This window comes from Cupressus sempervirens, chromosome 7 (assembly GCF_028749045.1).
Source record: "Cupressus sempervirens isolate cs-2001-9-10 chromosome 7, ASM2874904v1, whole genome shotgun sequence".
Taxonomy (NCBI): Eukaryota; Viridiplantae; Streptophyta; class Pinopsida; order Cupressales; family Cupressaceae; genus Cupressus; species Cupressus sempervirens.
In genome coordinates, this window is record NC_143124.1 from 84,238,272 (window position 1) to 84,249,361 (window position 11,090).

Sequence of the window (11,090 nt, forward strand, 5' to 3'; positions counted from 1 at the left end):
GATATAAAATGAGGAAGGGAAGAGACAAGGGAAATGACTATTATATTACTCAAAAAGTAGGATAATGGGCCCCCACAAGATAGATTAACAACGTCACAAATCAAGGAGCAACATAATAGGGATGTAGGTATATCAAGTAAAATAATCATGAAAAAAATCATGCATCCTCACAATTAATATTGAATAGAATATAAGCAATGCACTAATAAAGCCTAGAAAAAGAAGATCTCTTAGATGTAATTAGATGAAAATGTAAAGAGAAGAAATCAATATGCATATAATCATCAAATAAAGGTGTTTGATTCACAAAGTCAAGAATGTAGGATGTTGGTGTGAAATCTAAGGTTTCCAATTTTGAAGAGTTGAGAAGCCACTTAAAGGGTAAATATGAATATGATCCTTAGGATCTAATACTAGATTTTGAAAGCAGTGTCATGATGATCATCATCTTCAACAAGATCTAATTTTATTTGAGATGTATTTTGAAAGAAACAATAAGAAGGAAAAAGTGTGTGATCTTTTATATCTAAGGCATTCATAGGAGGCCAAAAAGAACTCATCAAAGCCTTTCCTATAGAAGGAATATCAATGAGAAAAATTGAAGAGGTTGATCAATAAGAGAAATAACCATGAAGTCATCCAAAGGTGCCTCGTGAGAAAGAGAGTAATCCATATCCTATCTAAGGTTCTTCCCAATTAGTAGAACCATCCAAAGAGAGAAGAAAGCACACATTAGAGGAGGAATAATCATAACTCAAAGAAGTTTCACAAAGGAGACAATAGTCGATATTCCTATCCAAGGGCTCATCCCAAATAGTAGCTATCAAGGTTAGGAACATCATGAATTGCTAAAGGTTGAACAACATCATCTTTGAAATAATTAACCTTTGAAGGGGAATGTAAATCAATAAAAGGAAAAACTAAATTTTTGTCATATGCATGAAATGAAACATTTGGAATATCATGAATGAAATTTTAAAATAAAGATAACAATCCCATTGAAAGGAAATGCAATGATTATGAAAGAAACTAGATGTAATTTTCTTTTTCATTTTTAAAAAGGAAAATATATGAAATGTAAAAGGAGATCTAAATACCACTAATGTATAAAATAGAATACTAACTACATCTAGATACACCAAAAATTAATCTAACTCTAAAATAAAAAAAAGGAAATGCCATAACTCGAGTTCAGCAAAAAGGAGCTAAACACCCAATGCAAAGAATCTAACTCCAATAAGAAAAGTATATAGGAAGTCGAGTTCACCAAAATGTGCAATGAAGATGAACACATAATGAAATGCATAATCTAACTCCAAAATTATACAAGAGATGTAAGTGGATTGAGTTCATTAAAAATGAGGTAAACACCCAATGCAAAGAAACTAACTCCTATAAGAAAAGTGTATACAAAGTTGGGTTCACCAAAATGTGCAAGGATAAAATGGAATCAACTACCCTAACACATTTAGAAGGGGGAAAATCAAGATCTATGCTTTTTATTAGGTTTGATTAATACAAAAGGGAGTATTAATGCAAACCCTAATACAAAAGGAATGATTAACTCATAATTATTTCCCCCTCAACTCCACCCTAAGAGGATATAAGCAAGAAGATAACCAATATAGAGTTGAGATATAAAGATATGATAAGATGATAAAGTATATAGAAATGAAAGAGGATATACCTTATGAAATAAAAACCTATAAACAAGCTATTAAAAAACCTTTGAAAGAGTTGATTCCCACACTCTAGTTTGAAAACTATGAGATGGACAAAAACCAAAAATTGTTTCATGATCTGTCAAGCACAAACTAGATGATCATAGGCAACCTAGTCATCATTGATGCTTCAAGGGAAACTTGGTTGGCCCTAATGGAATGAGAGAGACATTGATTTTGATTTCATAATTCAATAGAAATTTGAAAAGGGTACCTAGATCTGCAACCTATTTAACAATTTGAAATTTGAAACCTGCAAAATAAAATATTTGTTTGTTTGTTGTTTGGGGGGTTTTCCTTAGTAAAACCCTAGTTCAGGAATTAACCTTGAATTAAAATAAATATAGAATTCTAGAAAGTAGTAGTGATGGATCTAACATGAAGCAATGTAAATCTATGAATATGATCTTTGAATTTGAAATGTAATCAAGTATATAGATGCAATAGCTTTTCAGTCAACTTCAAAAAACCCTAGCAAGGAAATCAAAGTGAAACCAAAACCTTCATGAATGAATATGCTTGAAATTTTCCTTGAGAGGATGAATGTAGAAGATTCCAAAATGATCTTGAATGTATGGGGGGAGATCTTCTTCAAAAGGATAGGGTTGTTGTTGCACCAAAAGATCGATTTGTTAATTCTTGGTACAACCAATAGTCTTATTGAACCATACAAGGTGATTAAGCCATGTCATGAACCCTATGAGGGACATTGGTCCACTACCAAAAATCTCCCTCCTAGCATCTCTCATCTTGGCTTATAGGATTCGTACCTATGACAAAGCTCTGATACCAATTGTTAGAAAGGATAGGGTCATCATTGCACAAAAAGATTGACCTGTTAATGCCTAAGATGACCAATAGTCTTATAGAACCACAGGAAGCACTTAAGCCATGTTACAAACCCTATCAGGGACACTAGCTAACTACCAATAGATCTTGAATGTTGAAAGTACAATAGAATATAAACTCCTTCAATAGTTTGAATGCATGAATCATTGATCTTCAATGGAGAGATTTCTTGAATGCCTTGAATAATTGAAGAATTATTGAGAACTTAAGAGCTTGAGTGCAAGTTCTTGATCATAGAATACTTGGATGAGCAATGAAGCAAATGGAGGATTTTATATAGAGCTCAAGATTAACTAACTCTCGCAAGTTGACTTGCCTAGGAATTAATATGCCAAAGGCATCTGAACATGAGACCCAAACAAAGGACGCAAAATAGAGCCTAGTTAGGGGTGTATTGCCCTCTAATAACCAAAGCTATGAACCTCCAAGATCCTTTTGGGATCCCAAAATAGGTCTCGAATCCCATAAATCAGGCACATAATTTGAGATATAGTCATTTCAGTGTGGATAGTAGATTCAGAGTGGTTAAATGAAGGGAAGGGAGGACCTAGGTGAATAGATCCTACCTCAAGCTTAACACCATGAACATTAGATGCTTTAAAGAGGATCTATTAGGTTTTACCTCAATTGCACCTAGGAGAAAGGATAGAAAAGGGAAGAAAGAAGGAAAGGTGCAAAGAGAATGATGATCTCGCCTTAAATGGGTGTTGAATCATCATTTAACTGAAGTTCTTCCAATTTAAGATGGTACATGAACTATCATATAAGCTAATAAAATATTAAATGTCTAAAAGTGGCCCAACCAACTTAAACCAAATCTAACTCGCGCATATATCCATGCAATCTAACTTAGCAATAAGAAATCCATCAATTTGGATCTAAAATATGTTGACAATCTAGTCAGCTCCTTAGGGTTTTTCCCTAGTCGGCTAATAAGGAGGTTTTTTTAAAAAAAAAAAATTGTATATAAATATGAGTTTCATTTTTTACAATTTGTGTTTATGTGAAATCAAGTTATTAGCTTTTGAATTGGGAAGAAAGAAATATTTGACAAACTTCTACCTATTTTTGAATTTTGGAGGAAGAATTTACGACATGGGCAATAAAGATAAAAGAGCAAGTAAATATGCATGAAGAAGAACTAAGGAATAAGAAGATGAAAATCATCAAAAAAATGCTAGCAAGATACTATCTTAGATCAGGTACACATGCACAATCTTTTTTCCAATGTATTTAATTAGCTTATTTAGTTAGGATTAGGGTTTAAATCCAATTAGCAATATGATATTTATCTCAAATTAGCATTGCTATATTAACTTAATATTAAGAGTTTATTTGAAATCATGTTCATATTTAGGCCATTAGGGTTTATTCAATTATGTCCATATTAGTCCTTAGGGTAAATATTACATTATGAATAAATTTAAATTATGAGTTTATTTAGCATGGGAATTACCTTGTTTATTCAATTATGTTAATAATTTATAGTCCATTAAGGTTTATTAGATTATGATTAAATTTAAATAAATGAGTTTATTTAGGACGTAGTCAACCAGGACAACCTACCGACATTGGAGAAGGTTCATCCCAAGTTCAAATAGGTACATGTGCATCTCTTGCAAGTATATAATATAGATCTCTCTAGAGTTCTAGGTCTCTATCAAACTTTATATCTTTAATTTTTAAATTTATTGAGCGATATTTCCCCTTATAAACTTACTTGATTTTATTTGTTATATTGTGCACGTGCAACTCTAGTAGATGATGAAAATGTTGGACATGAGGAAATTGAAGATGAAGCAATGGATATTGAAGAAGGACCATCTGAAGGTTAGATAATTTAATCAAGTACATAATATTTCACTCAAGTTAAACATGTATATATGTACACATATATGTTCCCTAAAGAGATTGTATCTTAAGACTTTGTTTCATTTTTTCTTGTGCAGCCCGAGATCAAACAACAAATGAGAATGTTAATTTAGCTCAAAGATTGAAGAGAAAAATTAATCATAGAAACATAGATCATTTAATTGAAATGGATGTGAAAAAATTGAGAGAATATGCTAATCAACCTACACATACTACAAAGAGGAAATTGAATAAAAAGTCTAAAGAAATAATTGCACAATTTGAGAATCTATCAACAGTGGAGAAAACTCAACTATTATCAATTTCACTTCTTAAAGATGAATTAAAAGAGTCATTGAGACTATTGGGTATAGATACAAGTATAAAAAAGAGGACTTCTAAACTAGAAAAAGATATTTTTGAAAGTGTTAACGAAGGCTTACATTCCATTGGGAAAAAAATTAGATCTGCAAATAAATCCATTGCACGAAGAGTGATACTTACATCTATTTTAAATAAGAAAACATCCCAAAATAGATAGATCTCTTCATTATCATCTCATTTTGGGTATAGTCGAAAGACAGTACTACATTATTTGAAAAGGAGAAACAATTTGAATGATAGTACATTAGAAGGAAATTGGGCACTAATGTGTAGAGCTCCTCGATCTGACATGATTGGGGAAATAGTTAAGAACTTAGTTATTCAATTTTGGATTGATAATACTCATCCTTCACCAAATAGAAGAGATATCATCAAGCAGAGGATTGGGCCTAAGCAATATATTCAACACGAAAAACATTGGTTGGATGTCACTCAACATGAATTGTATCTCTCATTTTGTAATTTAAATCTTAACATAAAGATTCGACAAACAATGTTTGAAAGATTGAAGCCCTATTTTATGAAGATAAATAAATCTTTTGAAACATGTTGTTGTCAATATCATGTTGAATTTGATCTGTACTATGAAGGGTTTCAAAAGATGATAGAAGAAAGTGGTGGAACTTCTCAAAATACTTTTCCTAAATGACCGAGTCAATTCATAACATCAATCTTATGTGACAAACCAAATGATTGTGAAATAGGCGAAATAGATTGCATAAGAGGAACTTGTGAAACATGTGGTAACTTGACTAAATTTCCTTTGAGAGAAGAAGATACTAATATGACAATGATGGTAAAATGTAAGAGATATAAGTACATAAAGTCATAAACAAAAGCTAGAAAAGAATCAACAAGGTTAGAATATGTAGAGGATGAGATATTATCTAGAGAATTTATGTCAAATTTTCATAAATTGATTCAACCATATATATATGCCATACATTTTTTGCTAAGTGGAAAGCAGAACAATTTCAAACACTAAGAGAAACTTTCCCACTCGAAAAAATTCTATCTGTTGTTGACTTTGCAAAGAATAACTCTTTCATATCTCAAAAATAACTTCAAGAAAAATACTACTATACAGAGGAGGTTACTATTATGGTTCAAGTGTCTTATCGACATGCACAAAATGATCTGGATAGTGTGGAAAGTACAGATCAAGCATGAGTCATTAAAAAAGAGTATCACTTTTATATTAGTGATGACAAAGAACATGACACACATTTTGTGGAACATTGTTTTAAGACAATTTTTGAATATTTGAAAAACAAAAACATTAAAATAGAAAAACATTTTGTATGATCAAATGGATGTGCAGCACAATTTAAATCAGCTAGACCATTTTATGCATTATGTAGATATCATCGATACCTTAATATACCACACATTTGGAGTTTTTTTGAGAGTGGACATGGAAAGGGTGAGCATGATGGTGCAAGAGTTTGTATCAAACATGCTTTAAGAAAGTATCAAATGGACTATAAAGGATATCACATTAATAATGCTCATGATGTGGTTGAGTGGTGCAGAACACAATTTTCGGTGCCAACAAATATAGATAACACATCATCACAAGCAGATCGAGTCATACCATTTAGAGTGTTTTGGGAGGTATCAGGTATATATAAATTAATTTGTTCATATTTTTAAATTGAATCTTAAATTTATATTTCATATGTTACCTTAGATGATCTCTAACTAAATTATGGACCTTGTGTACATTCAGGTGTTGATAGAAGATCAATGCATGCATGCAAGAGAGTAGAGAAGACACGATCTTTGCATTTAGTTATGAGTACAAATAGTAATGTGTGGTCATTGTACACAAGAGAATACTCATTTTTTTGTCCTAATTGTATTGATGAAGACTATGGTGGTTGCATTAATCAAGAACGTGGATATGTGGGTGAGTGGACTTTGGTGCCACTAGATGTTATTAATACGAATGAGTTTGAGGACGAAAACTATGATGATATTCCATTGATTTCTAGTGATTATAACCATATTTCAAGATTGATTAGAGTTGGTATGTATAAACTATATATATATACCTGGATCATGTACATGTATACATTTTTCATAATTTTGGTTAATTTTTATTATATATATGTACTTATGTAAATGATGTGTATCTAGAATTTTGACATATATAAGTTTGTGTAGGAAATGTTTTTGCAGTCATGGCAAAATCGAAAAATGTAGAAGGTGCTAGCTATTATTTATTATGTTGCACTATGGAAAGAGAGAAGCTAACAAAGACTGAAATAAGTGATGAAATTATTTTTCCCATAGGTTAGTATATAGTTGAATTATGTATATATGTATGTCAAGTATCTATATTTTTAATGAATTTAAATTCTTTGACTTAAATTCAAGATTAATGTATTTTTTAAATGTGTACATGTGCAAGTTTTGTTGTTGTACAAGGAACATATTTGAAGCAAATAAAAGTACTTAAAAATGGGATTCATTTCACTGATTATCAACCTAACAATAAGGTATATCAATATAGTAACCATGTTATTGCCATTGGTCTAACTCTTCATCCAGTCAAAGGACCTGGAATACATAAGTGGAGGCTCCATATTGATGATCGTGAGAAAATATTGAATGTTATCCAAGAATGAGCTGATCCACTTGATATGAGACAGAAACAACTCCTAATTTGAAATGTAACTCAAGAACAATTTTAAATTTGGTTCAAACTATTTGAAATTTGGTTGAACAATCATTTGATCAATTTGAAATTTGGTGGAATAACTAATTTTCTAAATTGAACTTTTACTCTTTCATTTTTAACTTGATGTCTTGAATTCAAATTGCCATAAAGTCACTAATTATAGAAATTATGAACTTATATGTATGTGTGTACACTAATTACCTGACATGTGCACCTTGAGGGAAAGAAATTCGAACACCACTTGTCTTAAGGGGATGAAATTAGGAGTTTGTAAAATTAATTATATTGAACTTTCTATTTCACTTAACTTGTCAATTTTAGGACACATGTACACTTTCAATTTAATTAATTAGGACATGTGCTTTCAATTTTAGGACATGTGAGCTTTCAATTTTAGGACATGTGAGCTTTCAAGTTCAAATTGTGATTTGTTTAACTAAATTTTGAACATGTACATGTTTTAAGTTGGACTTGAATTAGAACATTGGGCTTAAGGGCTCGATAAAATTCTAGAATATGTGTACAAATCAAAATTTCACTATGATTAAAATTTGAAATGTAACTCAAGAACAATTTGAAATTTGGTTCAAACTATTTCAAATTTGGTTGAACAATTATTTGATCAATTTGAAATTTGGTGTCCAATAACTAATTTTCTAAATTGAACTTTTACTCTTTCATTTTTAACTCAATGTCTTGAATTCATTTAACTTTCTATTATGTTGAACTTTCTATTGCATTTAACTTGTCAATTTTAGAACACATGTACACTTTCAATTTAACTAATTAGGACATGTGCTTTCAATTTTAGGACATGTGAGCTTTCGATTTAACTAATGACTTGACATGTGAGCTTTCAAGTTCAAATTGCAATTTGTTTAAACTAAATTTTGAACATGTGCATGTTTTAAGTTGGGCTTGAATTTTAGAGCATTAGGCTTAAGGGGATAAAATTCTAGGATATGTACATACAAATAAAAGGGATGAGTTCTATAGATTTACTAAAGTTAGGAATTATGTACAACTAATTACCCGATACTTGAACATTTAATACATGATATATTACCAGACATTTAAATTACATGAACTATATATATATATATATATATATATATATATATATATATATATATATATATATATATATATATATATATATATATATATATATAAAATCAATGTACATTAAACATGCACGTACATATCTAAATAAATTACTTACATATCTTAGCTAGAAACAATTTATAATAAACTAGATCTAGATCTATAATGTACATTAGATTCCACAACATAATGTAACATGTATCAATCATCTTGAGAACAAATAAAAAAAACATGTATCAATCTAGAGATCTATCAGAAGATAATATCAAATATAAATAGCGTGCACACATGTAGACATGTAGATCTAGGTACATCTATATCAAATCAAATATAAATATAACATGCATCATGTTTGTATATAAAGTGTCTATCTAATATATGAGTGTCTCTCTGGATGAAAGTCTACCAAAAATCATCTAGATAAAAAAAAACTATAGATCATCTGGTGCAGGACTATCATTGCCACGCCTCCTTACAACGTGGTCTGAAGACTAACTAGTATTAAGGTGCTCACTAGGATGTGCTAACCCCTATATATAAATTCAAGAGAAAGTGATATCAATACATACATACATTTAATCAAGAGAAAGTGATATTGAAATACACATACACATAATCAAAACATAAATAAACATTACTTGTCCACTACTAACATCATCCAATGAGTCTCGATGATGTACACGATCTGGCATCAAAGCTGGAGTAAAAAGAGGCATGTCCCCCTACATTGTACATGTGCACGTGCAACACATCAAATTAAAATTTCTCTACATGATTACATTTGAATCTACGTGCATGATATACAATACATGTGCCCACATGCACATGTCTAAATTAAATTAGTTTCAAATGATTGAAATTATAACATGAACAAAATTTTTTTTACCTGTGTAGATGGTGGCATCTGATAATACTCAGACTACCTAACATTGATCATGTCCACTAATGCATCCAAATTTCATTGCATCGCATCAAGGTCAATCTTTGCATCTACACGGGCCCCATGACTGGTGATTGGCACATGTGGACTATGTAGATGAGATGGCATAGAAGTAGAATCATCACGTGTCAACAAGTCCATCCATCCTATGGTCGACAAGCTCAAATCAACATCATCAAGGCCAACATATGAACTCTGAGCCTGCACTATAACACTAGCTAAAGGGTCTGTGGTATGTATATGTCTCTCTGGAGCAAAAGAGTGGTCAGTAGATGGATCATCATGTGCACTATGACCATGACCAGCACCTGATCGATGAGAGGAATATGGCTAAGGATGTGTCCTAGTACTACCATGGACATGACCTCGAACATCTAATATGGGTATGCCAAGATGCTTTGATACAAATCTATATGTATCTAATAAATCCTCAGCTAGACCAATCATAGTATCTCATGCCAACACTCCAATGAGACCCTCTAAGCTAGCCACTGAAGGGATGCATGTTGCACTATATAAGTCTCCTGAAGATGAAGCATAGGATGATGATCTGGAATGTCGATGAGACATCAAATACTGACCAACCTCATCACTTGAAATAGATCTAATAGCTGCTACAATCTCTCCAACTCCCTGAAGGACCCCATGTAACTGAGTGCTACGCTTGGCCTCATTAGCTGATGGACCTAGCACAAGGGAAATAGCAGGTGCCCTCTCTCTGACAATCGATCTATGTGCTAGTGGGGGATGACCTACTTGCCTATCAGCTAGTCTACCATGCCCCTGTCCTAAATGTCCTGGTAAATTTGTGTAGTTCATCGTCCTACATAACCGAACCTCTGCATAAAGTTGTCGGGAAAAATAGAGTGGAATTTGGTCGTTATTTGGATAATGACCATGGGTAGCAAGGAATGATCTAGGGGATACTTGTTGGGTGATGCGACGCGCTCCCCTGCCCACAGGTGGTTAATTATGTGGTGTTCCATGTTCACTAACAGTCATGGCTTTTGGTGCAACGGCAAGTGGGCCCAACAAGTGGTATCAGAGCCTAGTTGTTTCTCAGTTATCCTCTGCAGGAAAGTCTCACGGTTAAGTGGGAGTCTCACGGTTGAGTGGGAGCAATGGCAGATGATGGTAAGCTGAGGGTTGATAGGTTTAATGGGCAGAACTTCCAGTTATGAAAGATACAAATGGAAGACTATTTATATCAGAAGGATTTGTGGAAGCCGTTGGAAGGAAAAGCCAAGAATCAGGGAACTATGTCAGAGGCTGAATGGGATCTTTTGGACAGAAAGGCACTTGGAAGCATTCGGTTATGCTTGGCACCATCGGTGGCATTTAATATTACAAAAGCAAAGACGACAGAAGATTTGATGAAAACCCTAGCGACACTATATGAAAAGCCCTCCGCTTCAAATAAGGTATTTCTCATGAAGCGTTTATTTAATATGAAAATGGCAGAAGGTGGATCTGTTGCAGATCATTTAAATGAGTTTAATACTATTACTAGTCAATTATCTTCTGTGGGTATCAATTTTGATGAAGAAATTAGGGCTCT

At 32.3% G+C, this 11,090-nt stretch overlaps 1 long non-coding RNA gene across 1 annotated transcript; it reads left to right on the forward strand.

The window, feature by feature from the left end:
• The first annotated feature begins 3,742 nt into the window (after positions 1-3,742).
• On the forward strand, positions 3,743-4,401 carry LOC149545611 (uncharacterized). The gene is made up of 3 exons (XR_016354274.1): positions 3,743-3,772; positions 4,112-4,171; positions 4,332-4,401. It is a non-coding gene; the product is annotated as an uncharacterized LOC149545611 (long non-coding RNA).
• The last annotated feature ends 6,689 nt before the right edge of the window (positions 4,402-11,090 follow it).